Source organism: Lactuca saligna, chromosome 9 (genome assembly GCF_052625555.1).
Source record: "Lactuca saligna cultivar CGN05327 chromosome 9, ASM5262555v1, whole genome shotgun sequence".
Classification (NCBI taxonomy): Eukaryota; Viridiplantae; Streptophyta; class Magnoliopsida; order Asterales; family Asteraceae; genus Lactuca; species Lactuca saligna.
In genome coordinates this window covers 111,478,939-111,494,755 of record NC_136425.1, presented here as the reverse complement: position 1 = coordinate 111,494,755, position 15,817 = coordinate 111,478,939, and positions in this window count along the sequence as shown.

Sequence of the window (15,817 nt, the reverse complement as noted above, 5' to 3'; positions counted from 1 at the left end):
ACACCCTATACTATATATAACATTAAAAGTCATACATTATATATATGTATGAGTAAAGGTCAGTCTTACCATCAGTAGGCCTCATTCACGAAGCTGGTCTATAAGGGGTGTTTAAGGAAATTTCCTATAAAATGGCGATTGAATGGGTATCCACTCTTACCCACCGCACTCTTGACTAGTGGAGGGTCGTTAGCCGAACGGGTAGGATAGGACAAAAACCTTCCATTGTAAGTATAATGAAGTACAAAAGCAACTATTTTTTTTTTACAAATTCGCAATCTTAGTTACTTTAAGGAAAAAGTGAATTGATGCAATTCCATGAAATTACACTTTGTGCCCTTGCGAAGACGTTAGTGGAGCGTGTGTGGTTTACTGGCACACTAAATGGTTCTAAGCAAAGGTAGCAAAGGGTGACTCAATGTTTGTCATAGTTTGGTGGAGCGTGTGTGGCTTACTGGCACATCGAATAGGTGACCGTAACATGTGAGGGCACTATGTAAGTTTGCATGGTTATTCACACCCGCTTTGTGATTCTCGGCATCCCAGTCACAAACTAGAGGGGCATATTGAGATTCAAACATGCCATTGAAAAGTTCAATGAATCTCAAAGGATCTAGGAGTTTTCATAGATTTAAAACTTAAATTTCTTTTTCGTTTTTCATGGTGGAAAATTAGTGAATCGTCATTCACTTACCTTCAAATATTCTGTAACTAGATTACGACATTCCTTTTCTAGGTTGTAGCGTATTGTGTTGGGTCCTAACCTTAATATCCCATTTGGGTGATTTATTAGGGACTCAATCGATCAACTAACTTGAATTTGTTTTCTCCCGTTTTGTAGATGTCAAAGTATGACAACTATGGTCTTGCCAAATCCCGTGGAACAAGCATTCCACATAAAGATGATATTCCACGATTCGATCGAGGAACAAGAAATCATGCTTCACTTCCCCCTCCTCCTCTCGTTGGTATCCCTAAACCACAAGATCGAAGAATTGAAAGGTTCAATGTCACTAAATCCCAATTGGAAATGAAACATGAAGATGGTAAACGCGTGTGTGCCCACGCTCTAGGAATGAAATCACACATCGATAGGTTGATAATGTTGGGTGCGTTGTTCCCGGATAAGTTGGCTGTGAACTGGGTTCTGCAGTCACTTCCCGAATCATATAATGAGCTAAAAGAAAGTATTATATGATGGATCATGCCGAAAACTTCATTCACCTAACTTACATGCTCATTGCTAGTGAATCAGAAATGATTTGGCAAAGCAATGGAGCGTATTTTTTTGGAAAGTCAAGCAACCATGCTTCCGAGGATGTTCTAGGAGAACCGACCTACATTTGCTTCCAAGAGAAAGGGCGTTGGATACAAGTCTGCCCTAAGAGCCTGAAGAGTCCAGAAGATGGGAGATTCAAAGAGTATGGCTGTGCTTCAAGTAAAATCCACTATCTAACTTCATTAAGTTCCTATTCATTGATTCTTAATACATAATGTGATAAGATTGCATTTGAATGTTTTGCAGGATCAATGAGAAGAGAGAGAGTTTGATGAAAGAGCAAGATGAGTCTAATCACGAAGAAATGGATCTCGATCGCATGAATTCGAAGATTAGATTTTGAGCTTAGAAAGTTATGATAGAGTTGTCAGGAATATTTATTACATAGTTTTTCAATTGATTTTTGCATTGTAAGGACAAAATGATTTTTGCATTAAATTTTGATTTGACTCGTTTATTTATTTCCTTGCAATGAAATCGTTATAAAGAATTGATGTTTTCATATTTCTACAACAAATGGATGAGATTCTTAATTATGTTATTTATGGAAATGTCATGAGTTTACCAAATAGGAAAAGTTTCTCATCGCCCATGTTTCAATTGGACTGAAACTTGGAATCATGCAACTTGGTTGCACGATGAATGAAAAATTTCATATTTGGAAATTAGACGAAGTCATTGACAAAGTGTCAAGTGAAGGACTAGGAGATTGAGTGCACAAGTTGTGTGTTGATCAAGTCGACCGCAAAAGTAACATAGATATTCGTCATGATTTACTAAAGGTTTGGTAAATATGATTACACTTATAAGATAAATTGTAATTCTGAATTGATTGAAAAGGTTTAAATCAATAGCGGAACGAATAAGAAGAATCAAGTAGGCAGAAAGATAAAAGTTTCTCTATTCTAAGAACAAGGGAGAGTACCTTTTATTACGATAGGTCTTAATGATTAAGAACCATATCTCAATTGATCCTCTAAGTGAGTCTTAACGCAATTGTATGTCTAAGAAGAGGAATCGAGAATTGAAGAAATGGTTAAATCAAGCAGTCAATCATACTTCGTTCCAAAACAAGTCTTAAAGTTAAGATTGTGACATCGAGTGACAAGTCTTAAGAAGGTTTATAACATTCATCAAATGTAGAATTTGGAAAAGGGTTTTTCTTATTCTTGCACATTTGAAATTGGAAAGTTGTGATGTCTTGGATAAGACAAAGACCAACTAGAACCAATTTATGAAGTGTTTTGTCTTGATAAAAGCTACACTAACTCTTGAATATTTGTTTGTCAAGAAATGCTTAGTGAAAAGAGAATCTTATATGTCAAGGAGTCATTGGGAGTCTTAATGGTCTTGAAAGGTTTCAAGAACAAATCAAGAATAAACCTTATCGATCATCACTAGCACACGAGTTGAGGTTTAAAACCTATCATGTTGACATTATCTTGTTTCTGTGTCGTTCCAATTGAGTTAATGCATAAAAGACAAGGACCTTGATCAATGAAATGTACATTGATAGGAAAGGGTGAGCTGCTTAACTAGTTGGAAGACATGGTGGGCAGTCGTATTACCATAAGGCAAGAGATCAAGATTAAGAAAGCTCAGTCCATATGAGTTTGAATCTGTCACAAACCTTGGTTTTGACAAATTCACATGGATAGGAACACATACACCATTAAAATCTAAGTGTCATAAGATTCCCTCCTTCATGAAAAATGATTGTGAGTAAATGCTTTCACTAAAAGAGATTTCAAGAAGATAGTGATTGTGAAATTGTATTCTCGAATTCGATTATGGTTACGGTATCCCTTTCCATGATTCGAATTGTGAGATTTGGCAATTAGTCTTAATTGTTTAGACACACATATGAGTTATCTAAAGGGAAGGTGTATAAGCTTAGATAAAGGATTATCAAAGCATTGGGTATTAGAAATATAAACTTATGAAAATCAATAGGCATTGTTTTTTTTTTTTTTTTTTTTTTTTTTTTTTTTTGAAATTTAAGCTGTTTCTAAATACATGTCAAAGCTAGTGGGAGCATAAGTGTTATGTTTATAATAATCATCATGATAGTGATAGCATAAATGTTATGATTGTATGATTATTAAGGCAAGTATTGAAAGTTAGCAATATTAATTATAGAAAACAAGAGTCATACTTTGCAAAGTTGTAAGGGTTGAATAGTTGTTTTGCTATAATTAAGGGAGAGAATATTATGCTTCATTTCAAATCTAAAGGCTTAGGTTGTGGAATGTTAATATTTTTGGTCAAAGATACATAGATGTGTTCATAAATTTCGATTATGATTACGAAATTCCTCTTCATAGTTCGAATTAGGAGAACGTAACACATATAATATTATGGAAGAAGATTGATAAAGTATTAAATCTTCATGTAAGACATTATGCATCGTGTTCCAATACGCTTCGGGTATAGGATCGATTGCAAACGCTATAATATTTGACCATTCTAAAATTTTCCAAATGTCTAACGCATTTAGAGGGAAAAAGGACTAGAATCGGTTTTGACTAAGATAATTAAACTATCAAAGGACGATCCAAAGCTCGCTGAGGATTTGTCGCTTGTGAATAGTTGGAAGTATGATATTGGATGGAGCATATCGACATTATTATGAATAGATAAGATTCTATTAAGAATGAGTTGTCATATGGTAAGTATGGAAAGGTTTCCATATTGGGAGTTAGATATATAGAATCTATGTCTAAGATTAGAAACTTTTATGCAAAAGGATGTTCAAAGGAATGTACTTTGAGTAAGAGACATCACATCTATGGAATTGTCTTGTAACAATCTCCGATAGAGGACTTTGTAATTTCATTGGCAATAGTCCTTGTGACTTTAGTGCAGTGATATTATGAAAGGATCATTGCATAAAATGTTAGAATCTAGCATACTCTATAAGTGGCAAGAATTTGATATTCTTTCACTGATAGAAAGGATTGGGAGTTGTGAAATGAGTATGATTGGTAATGTGTTCATTTGATCTATTTCACAAAGCAAGAACCGTATGTAAACATTGTATGCATGCTAAGATCATGTGACAAGTGTGGTAAGTAATTCAAGTAAGAAGTTGATTACCTGAAACGACAAATAATGATGTAACAGCCCGGAATTTCAGGTATTTCTTTAAATTATTTTCGGGGCACTTTTAGGAGGGGACTCGGCGAGTTGGTGCATGACTCGCCGAGTAGGACCATGGTATTGGTCGCAGATACGCGACTGGACTCGACGAGTCCAATAGGGACTCGGCGAGTCGACGCTGTGCGGCTGAAACCCTAGCCGTTTTGATTCTGAATCGTATATAATGCCTTTAGGGCCGTCATGTCGCGTCTTTTGGCCGATTGAAGATACCTTAGGAGTCTGTGGGCATCAGGAGCAAAGGGTGAGGGCTAGTGGAAGCTTGAAGAGGTTGTAGACAAGGAAGGGCAAGGTGGTGATCAAAGGAGGTCCAAGGGGTCGAGTTCTGAAGGTTGGGGACACAGGGAACACGTTTCCAGGTAATATTCGGATCATATTTGTAGCTTTTACGTTGTATGCGAATTTAGGGTTTAGGAAACCCATTTAAGGAATTGATAGATTATAGTGTTGTTACTAGTGTTTAAACCTCTGTAATAGTATATGTGAAAGTCCAGGAAGTCCCATATCTATATACTACAGAATCATGCAAGATACAGGAGGCAGCGAATTGACTGCATGGCTAGGACTCGCCGAGTTGTTCTTCAGACTCGGCGAGTAGCTTGAAGATTCACTAGGACTCGCCGAGTTGTTCTTCAGACTCGGCGAGTAGCTAGAAGATCTACTGGAACTCGTCGAGTCGTTCTTTAGACTCGGCGAGTGGATTCGGGGTGTCTAGACTCGCCGAGTTGCCCTTTGCACTCGACGAGTCCGGTCAAGTTGACCGTTGACCTGTATGTAACTTAGTAGGGGCAGTTGTTTTATTTGATAAGATCATTAATAAAGGTATGTGGTATTATAGGGAACCTGCAGATTAGCGGATCGAGTGCGAGTAGCTCGAAGGGTTTATAGCTTGCGTATTACGAGGTGAGTCTTCTCACTATACTTCACCCGTAAGGATTGACGGTGTGACCGGAAGGTCGTATGTGTTATATTTATGCTATGTCTAGGGAGGTAGATGCTTGGTATGTGATGTATGCTTATATGTGATGTATGCTTATACGGGCCGGAAGGCGTGACTTATGTGATAGAAAGAATGGTATGATGTATGACTTATGTGTTATGTGTGATATGCTATATGTGTTATGTTTATACTGTTATGGGCCGGAAGGCAAAATACTATGGGCCGGAAGGCAATGTAATACGGGCCGGAAGGCGATATGTTATGGGCCGGAAGGCGATTATGTTACGGGCCGGAAGGCAATGTTATGTGGACCGAAAGGTCTGGGCCGGAAGGCGTATGTGGGTAAGTCGTATACTGGGGAACTCACTAAGCATTATGCTTACTAGTTGTGTTTATGTTTTTCAGGTTCTAGCGATGACCGTGGGAAGGCGCCGGCGTGACACGTACACACTGCCATCGATGAAGATCTTGAGGATTTATTATTTATACGTTTGCAATAAACCTGGACTAAACTCTTTTGTCGAATAATGATGTTTTATTTTAAATGAAAAATTTATTTGAAAATTTCAGTCATTACAATTTGTATCAGAGCCTTGGTTTGAGGGATTCGGGTGTACTTTTGGGTGCAACTGAACTCAGACCGGGGATTTGAGGAAAAACCTTTTTTTAAATAATAAGGACAACATTTTATAAATGGTAATGCGGTAAATAATAAGGATGGAGCAGTGTGTACGAGCAGCCAGCGCCCGAACGGTAAAGATCCCCAGAATACCTTACAATGTTATATTATGCACTGGATTATGAATTGTTATGCATGCTAGAAGACTAGGTATACATGATAGGACTAGAATGGCCTGTTTTGTGATGCCTTGTATAGGGAGATCGCTTATATGGGATGTTTGGCAGCATACAAGTAGATAGTGCATACTAGAGGTAGAGTACTCATTATTCGGGATTTGGGGAGGAAGACTTGGGACGAATACTGATACGGTGTGGTCGGTAGTATTGGGCCCGTACTACCGAAGACACCGGATTAGTGGAAGACCCAAGTAAGAATCCCTGGAAATCGGAGACTGAGTAGGGCGCGTATCGAGTACCATTGTACTTGGTGGAGTCTCTGATGATTTTATGTTGTATTTCAGAGACATCATGGTCATCACACGCAATGGGGCAAGTTCGAGCGGGGCGAGTGACGAGGAGATTCGTCAGATTATTCAGGAAGAGGTAGCTGCGGCGGTCCGGGCTGAGATCCCGGAGATGTTTGGGTCTATTAAGACCACGCTGATGGAGGAGTTTGAGGAGCGGTACGCCGCACTTACTGAAGCTGCAGTTGCTGTCGCTACCGCAGCTGTGGCTGCTGCTAGGCCGCAAGGGGGTGATTCATTACTATTCAGGGAATTTAGCAACACGAAACCCCCTGAATTTGATGGGACGCAGGATCCGATTGCAGCTATGAGATGGATCGCCGACATCGAGGGGTGCTTCTATACTTGCTCATGCCCGGAGCACTTGAGGGTACGGTTCGCCTTGAACCAGCTCCGTCTGGGAGCGAAGGATTGGTGGAAGTTCGTGATGGCGAACTTTACTCAGGCAGAGATTTCGGCGGTGACATGGGAGAGGTTTACGGAGATGTTCAGGGACGAGTACGTTCCCCCGGTGGAGAGGGAGCGACTGATTCAGGAGTTCTTGACCCTTAAGCAGGGTACTGACTCCGTGGCAGTGATCACGCGGAAGTTTCATGAGAGGGCAATGTTCTGCCCTGAGCTGGTATCTACAGAGCAGTCGCGGATGAGCCGGTATTTGGGCGTTTTGAAGAGGGAGATCCGGGAGTTTGTATCAAACTCCACCTATCGTACTTTCACTGAGCTTCAGGCGAACGCCAGGAAGCGCGAGATCGAGTTGGAGACTCAGGCGAGGGAGGAGGCTGAGTCTCGGCAGGTGGATCGACGGCCGGCTCAGTCTCAGCCGGCAGCCAAGCGGACTAAGTTCGCTGATTCGAGGATGGGAGGTCCGAAGGGTCGCACTTGCGCGAAGTGCGGCAAGAGTCACGAGGGGGTGTGTCGAGCTGGTGGGTGCTACAAGTGTGGCAAGGAGGGACATATTGCCAGGGATTGCCCTAAGGGGTTTATGGTTTGCTTTCACTGCAACCAGACAGGCCATCGGAAGGCCGAGTGTCCGCAACTTCGTCAGGGAGCTACACCTACTACCCGGACTACTGAGACCCGACCGGCAAAGGTCGAGGCCCCGAGGGCTCGCGGGAGAGCCTTTCAGCTGACTGCGGAGGAGGTCCGCGCTGCGCCCGATGTTGTGGCAGGTATGTTATCATTCACGTATTTACTTAAAGGTCGAAATGCTATGCTTATGTTAATGTATGTGTAGGTACTTTCCTTGTGAACTCTATGCCTGCTCTAGTGTTATTTGATTCGGGTGCGAGTAGATCGTTTGTATCATTAGCTTTTAGTCAGCACATCGACATTAGTCGTGAACCGTTAAGTCGGCCTTTGAGCGTTTCTATTGCGGCTGAGAGGGTGATTTGTGCTACGGAGGTTCTTCGGGGATGTGTGCTAGAGATCTTTGGGGTAGCGTTTCCGATTGACCTCATTCCTATTGCGATGGGGGATGTCTGTGTCATTGTAGGCATGGACTGGTTGAGCCGATTCAGCGCTGTCATCGACTGCGAGCGTCAGCTGGTGACTATACGAGACCCTAGTGGGGGAGTTCTTACGGTATACGGCGAGGGTACCCGTTCGGGATCAGCTTTTTGTTCGGCCGCTAGGGCGAGGCAATGCCTGCAGCGGGGAGGTAATGGTTTTGTGGCGTATGTGATGGATACGCGGGAGAGTTCCGAGAGACTGAAGACACTGAAGGAGGTTCCAGTGGTGCGCGAGTTCCCAGATGTTTTTCCCGAGGATTTGCCGGGAGTACCTCCTGCGAGACAAGTAGAGTTTGGTATCGATCTAGTTCCAGGGGCTGCGCCTATTGCGAAGGTGCCTTATCGTCTTGCACCTCCAGAGATGCAAGAATTGTCCTCGCAACTTCAAGAGTTGTTGGGGAAGGGATTTATTCGGCCAAGTAGCTCGCCGTGGGGAGCACCGATTCTGTTCGTCAAGAAGAAGGATGGTTCACACCGGATGTGTATCGATTACCGGGAGCTGAACAAGGTGACAGTTAAGAACCGCTATCCGTTACCGAGGATCGATGATCTATTTGATCAGTTGCAAGGGGCATCTTGGTTTTCCAAGATTGATTTGAGATCAGGGTACCACCAGGTAAGAGTGCGGGATGAGGACGTCCAGAAGACAACCTTTAGGACGCGGTATGGGCATTACGAGTTCGTGGTGATGCCTTTTGGGCTCACCAATGCCCCAGCAGTGTTCATGGATCTCATGAACAGGGTATGCAGGCCGATGCTGGATCGGTCTGTGATTGTATTCATCGACGACATTCTGGTGTATTCGCGGTCTAGGGAGCAGCATGAGGGACATTTGAGGGAGGTCCTTGAGGTACTGAGGTCGGAGAAGCTATATGCAAAATTCTCCAAATGTGACTTCTGGTTGCGGGAAGTTCAATTTCTGGGGCACGTTGTAAATCAGGCAGGGATATTGGTCGATCCGGCCAAGGTGGAAGCGGTGATGAGTTGGGAGGCACCGAAGTCACCTTCGGAGATCAGGAGTTTCCTTGGGTTGGCGGGGTACTATCGGAGGTTCATTAGGGACTTCTCCAAGATCGCGGTGCCGCTCACCAGATTGACCCGGAAGGGTGTTACATTTTCATGGGGACCCGAGCAGCAGATTTCCTTCGAGACACTTCGTCAGAGACTGTGCGAAGCCCCAGTATTAGCTCTTCCGGAAGGAATGGAGGACTTTGTCGTATATTGCGACGCATCGATTTCGGGACTGGGTGCAGTGTTGATGCAGAGGGGCCATGTGATAGCCTATGCATCGAGGCAGCTGAAGCCTCACGAAGCGAGATATCCCACGCATGACTTAGAGTTGGGGGCAGTAGTGTTCGCCCTCAAAATTTGGCGTCACTACCTGTACGGGGTTCGTTGTACCATATATACGGACCATAAGAGTTTGAAGTATTTGATGGATCAACCAAACCTAAACATGCGTCAGAGGAGATGGTTAAACGTGGTTAAGGATTATGACTGTGAGATCCTATACCACCCAGGCAAGGCTAATGTAGTAGCCGATGCATTGAGTCGTAGGACGGAGAGCACTCCATTGCGGGACGTATGTTTGAGATTGACGGTGATGACTCCGATATTAGATGCTATTCGTGGGGCACAGGCCGAGGTTGTGAAATCGGGGATGCAGAAACAGGAGCGGGTCGTCGGGTTGATTTCAGAGTTCGTTATGGATGGACGGAGACTTATGACGTTTCAGGGTCGGATCTGGGTACCATTCGTGGGCGGTACGCGTGTTACTTTGATGGAGGAGGCACACAGATCGAAATTCTCAATCCATCCCGGTGCTACGAAAATGTATTTGGATTTGAGAAAGGAGTACTGGTGGCCTTGCATGAAGAGAGACGTCGCCTGGTTCGTTGAGAGGTGTTTGACCTGCCGTAGGGTTAAGGCCGAGCATCAGAGACCGCACGGTAAGTTGCAACCTTTGGAGATTCCTGAGTGGAAGTGGGAGCAGATCACGATGGATTTCATCACTAAATTGCCGAGAACTGCCAGGGGAGTCGATGCGATTTGGGTGATTGTGGATAGGCTAACGAAGAGTGCACACTTCCTTGCCATTAGCGAAAGTTCATCAGCAGAGAAATTGGCAGAGCTATACGTGAGAGAGATAGTGTCTCGGCATGGGGTACCGATTTCGATTGTTTCGGACCCCGATGTACGTTTTACTTCCAGGTTCTGGAAGAAATTCCATGAGGAGTTGGGTACTAAACTGCATTTTAGTACCGCATACCATCCCCAGACCGACGGTCAGAGCGAGCGGACGATTCAGACATTGGAAGACATGCTTAGAGCGTGTGTGTTAGACTTCGGGGGTAGCTGGGATGCGCATCTGCCGTTGGCTGAGTTTTCCTACAACAACAGCCATCATTCGAGCATTGGTATGCCACCTTTTGAGTTGTTGTATAATAGGAGGTGTCGGACTCCCATTTGCTGGGGAGAAGTGGGACAGAGAGTGATGGGCAGTACAGAGATCGTACTTCAAACGACCGAACAGATTCAACAAGTGAGGCAGAGGTTATTGACCGCCCAGAGCCGACAGAAGAGTTATGCGGACAGACGCCGGTCCGAGCTCGAATTCCAGGTCGGCGACTTCGTTCTCCTAAAGGTTTCTCCTTGGAAAGGGGTGATTCGGTTCAGGAAGAGGGGCAAATTGGGGCCCCGGTTCATAGGCCCATTCCGGGTAATTGCAAGGGTAGGTCGGGTAGCTTATCGGTTGGAGTTGCCAGCGGAGCTGAGTCAGATTCACAATACCTTCCACGTATCACAGCTGAGGAAGTGTATAGCCGATGAGGCAGCAGTGGTTCCGTTAGAAGATATTCAGGTGGATGCGAGTCTGAATTACGCCGAGAGACCAGTAGCTATCAGGGATCGGAAGATCAAGGTTCTACGGAACAAGGAGATACCTCTGGTGTTGGTTCAGTGGCAACATCGGAAGGGATCGGAGATGACGTGGGAGCCGGAAAGAGAAATGCGGGAGCAACATCCGGAGTTATTCGTAGAATGAGACTTCGAGGGCGAAGTCTACTTCTAGTGGGGGAGAGTTGTAACAGCCCGGAATTTCAGGTATTTCTTTAAATTATTTTCGGGGCACTTTTAGGAGGGGACTCGGCGAGTTGGTGCATGACTCGCCGAGTAGGACCATGGTATTGGTCGCAGATACGCGACTGGACTCGACGAGTCCAATAGGGACTCGGCGAGTCGACGCTGTGCGGCTGAAACCCTAGCCGTTTTGATTCTGAATCGTATATAATGCCTTTAGGGCCGTCATGTCGCGTCTTTTGGCCGATTGAAGATACCTTAGGAGTCTGTGGGCATCAGGAGCAAAGGGTGAGGGCTAGTGGAAGCTTGAAGAGGTTGTAGACAAGGAAGGGCAAGGTGGTGATCAAAGGAGGTCCAAGGGGTCGAGTTCTGAAGGTTGGGGACACAGGGAACACGTTTCCAGGTAATATTCGGATCATATTTGTAGCTTTTACGTTGTATGCGAATTTAGGGTTTAGGAAACCCATTTAAGGAATTGATAGATTATAGTGTTGTTACTAGTGTTTAAACCTCTGTAATAGTATATGTGAAAGTCCAGGAAGTCCCATATCTATATATTACGAGGTGAGTCTTCTCACTATACTTCACCCGTAAGGATTGACGGTGTGACCGGAAGGTCGTATGTGTTATATTTATGCTATGTCTAGGGAGGTAGATGCTTGGTATGTGATGTATGCTTATATGTGATGTATGCTTATACGGGCCGGAAGGCGTGACTTATGTGATAGAAAGAATGGTATGATGTATGACTTATGTGTTATGTGTGATATGCTATATGTGTTATGTTTATACTGTTATGGGCCGGAAGGCAAAATACTATGGGCCGGAAGGCAATGTAATACGGGCCGGAAGGCGATATGTTATGGGCCGGAAGGCGATTATGTTACGGGCCGGAAGGCAATGTTATGTGGACCGAAAGGTCCGGGCCGGAAGGCGTATGTGGGTAAGTCGTATACTGGGGAACTCACTAAGCATTATGCTTACTAGTTGTGTTTATGTTTTTCAGGTTGTAGCGATGACCGTGGGAAGGCGCCGGCGTGACACGTACACACTGCCATCGATGAAGATCTTGAGGATTTATTATTTATACGTTTGCAATAAACCTGGACTAAACTCTTTTGTCGAATAATGATGTTTTATTTTAAATGAAAAATTTATTTGAAAATTTCAGTCATTACAAATGAGTAATCGATATGGTGATAAATAAAAGGTGTTTTATTTATACTCAAAGGTTGAGGCCATATGGGATTAGTATTATTCTTGTGTTTCACCTTGCATGTTTTGTGTTCCCGAATAATTAAATTGGTTCGGAACAATCAAATTATTCGAACGGACCACAATCGTTCATATGTTGGAAGTAGGTATGAATGAAGACTACCGTGAATTGGTGTGTGGATTGTCTAAAGAGAATTAGACATAAGCAAATGTTTGCTGCAACGTTCATGAGTGCTTATGAATATGATTTGAGCATTCAAGTAAACCCACGCTCACTTAGATCACTTCATGGATTTTATCACGAGTGATTGGTGAGACGATAACATCTTATATTCTTGAAACCGAGATGTGTGAGTTGTATCTTGCGAGTCGGTTGCACATTGATAATATGTAAACGCACCAGTAACTTGCTATTATAAAACATATTGTTGTGTGTGATTTGGTGAGTGAGTGCAAGCGAGCATTGAGTCAAATTTGATCCCTTCCTTTTATTTAAAGTAGGATAAAAGCGATATCTGTGGGCCCCTCGATGATTTAGTGATGGAACCTAAGCGCTTGGCCAAGTCGGGACTAAATTGATGTGTTCAATTGTAGTCTGTTGTCAGTCATTATAAATCTGAATTCGGGAAACATCACATAGACAGAGAGAATGATTTAGATCCATGTCTCAATCTATACGATATCTAGAATGGAGGAATATATGATCCCTTATCTAAAGGACACGCGTTTTTGATAAGATAAAAGTTGACAGCGGCTTTAGAAAGCTACGATTGCAGATCAGGATCTGAAGTCATATGCAGAATAGTTATTAGACTTATCCAAGTGGGAGACTGTTGGATTAGTGTCTAAGTCCATAACTATTTTGGTATGTACTTAACCCGATGGTGCATGGTCTTTTTGGGTTGCCTTCACCAAACCAACTTGATAGGATGAATTATGGAGAGAAAGGATTAAATATGATTTATTAATATATTATTAGAATAATATATTAAAGGAGAAATCATATTGTTTAATTAATATTAGTCAAGAATTAATAAGAATTAAGTTTGTGGCTAAAAGAGATTAATTAAACTTAAGGGTCTGGAATTGTAATTATAAGATATTTGCAATTGGGCTATGGATTATCTTATAATATAAGGTTGGACGAGTTCTATGGGGAAACCCATTAGAAATCGTCCAAGGCTTATTAAGAAAGGGGTTCATGGGTTGCTTAGGCCCTAAGCATCCAAATTAGGGTTTCCTTGTTAGATAACCCTAATAGCCTCACTATTTAAGGAACCCTTAAGCCCCAAAAACGTGTAAAAGTTGTTCTCTAAGGTTTCCACACGTTTTGGGCAGCCTCCACTCTCCTTATTGTTTATCCTCTTGCTCTTGGTGTTTGTGAACCATTAGAGGAGTGACATTTGAGACTCTAAGCTTTCTAAAGTCAATACAAGAAGGATTTGAGATTGTTATTGCTACATAACAATCAAGGTATGATCTAAACCCTAATTCATATGTTATATTGGTTATTATATACTAGATCTAGGGTTTATAGTCTTGGATGAATTGCATGTACAATAGAGAAACCTAGATCCAAGCATTAGGGTTTGTGTGAGCACATAGGATGTTCTTATGGCAAAAACCGATCAATCAACTAAGCTAAAACAATGTATTATAATATAAAACGGGCTAATTAAGTCATTTTCACTCATTACATGTGTAGCACCCAGTTCTTGGTATGTATCTTATTCAAGTATTCCTTACATTTTGGAATGGACTCGACGAGTTGAAGGCCCAACTCGTCGAGTAGAAGCGACTTGGACCCTATGGATAACTGATGGTTTCGTCGAGTCGGCAGCAAGACTCGACGAGTAGACCCTGCCTGGACAAAACCCTAATCCAAGGGTTTACACCTTGTTTACACATCTTATTCAGCTTCCCTCGTCCCTTATGCTCTCAGAACACCTCACATTAAACCCTAATCATCTTTGGTGAAGATATAAGACCTCTTTGGTGGATTTTGGTGGTTTGTGATCACAAGAAGAAGGAAAATCTTGAAGAGCCAAGAGGAAATCAGAAGATCCCGAGTTTGTGCTGCATCTATAGTTCTTTGGAGGTATAAAGTTTATACCTTGCTCATTCATGTTCTAGATCACTTTTTGGAATTAATTAGGGATTTAAGGAGCCATTTTTGGTGACCAACTATGAGTGTAAGCATGGTTTTGGCTAAGACTGCAGATCCAAGGTCATTAGGGGACTGCAAGACATAAAGTGGCTGACTTTTGGGCCTTAGAAACCCCCATGCATTTTAAGAGTTTCTTTTGGAGCCTTTTGAGCTTATTCTCCCATGCATGCACGTAAAATTTGTAGCTTTACGTGCTAGATCGATCTTGGGAGCCTAGATCTATCTTTTGGACAAGTGTTGTACATCAGAAATTGAGAAATGAGACTTGAACAACCTCGACTTGAGGAGTTGTTCTTGGGACTCGACGAGTCCGAGGCTTGACTCCCCTTTTTTGTTAGGGTTCAAAGGAACCCAATTGAGTGATAAAAGGGTTTTAAAGGGTCCAAGGGAGTGACCCAACGTATTGGACTTAGCCGTAGACCTGGAGTTCATAGGACTCGACGAGTGCATGAGCAGACTCGGCGAGTCCAAGGCAATCTCCCAACTTTTAAAGATGAACTCGACGAGTTGTTCATACAACTCGGCGAGTTAAGGGTAGGATTTGTCAGTAGGAAGAGGATGAACTCGACGATTTATTCATGCAACTTGGTGAGTCGGATGAAGGTTCATTCGAGGTTGTTGTAGAAGGAGAACTCTTCGAGTCATTGCTAAACTCGACGAGTAGATGCGTGAAGAAGGGTAGGGACTCGGCGAGTCAGGTCAACTGGAAGTTGACTTTGACTTTGACTTGGTCAGGGGTTAAATATTCATTTTACCCTAAGAACAGATATCAGTGACTGACAAAGTGTTAATGGGAATTATAGCCGGAGGATCACCGGAGCAGCAGTCGAACATCTGTCGATCAGCTTTTCAGCAGTCATCCTTACGAGGTGAGTTACCTTCCAATAGGGATGGGTCTACGTCACCAATGCCTGCCCACCAGTAGGAGATTATGGGTGAGATGGTTATCTTTGTGATAATTGTCTGGTTGCTATATCTGTGCTGAGTATGTGTTAGTAGTAGTAGGGCGTGGTAGCCTTTGGTTATCGGTTGAAAGATACCGAAGGGGTGGACAAAATCCCAGGCATGTATAGTTGTATGCTTATGATATGCCATTACGTAACTCAGTATGCCTGTGTATGTTATCATGAAACCAATATGTTATGACATGTAATATGTGATAGGGGTATGGGGTGAAATAGTCCCTATATACCATTGAAAGATACCGAAGGGGAGGTTAGTTCCCGGATACCGGTTGAAAGATACCGAAGGGGATAGTAGCTCCCGGTTACCGGTTGAAAGATATCGAAAGGGAATATAGTTCCCGGCTACCGATTGAAAGATACCGGA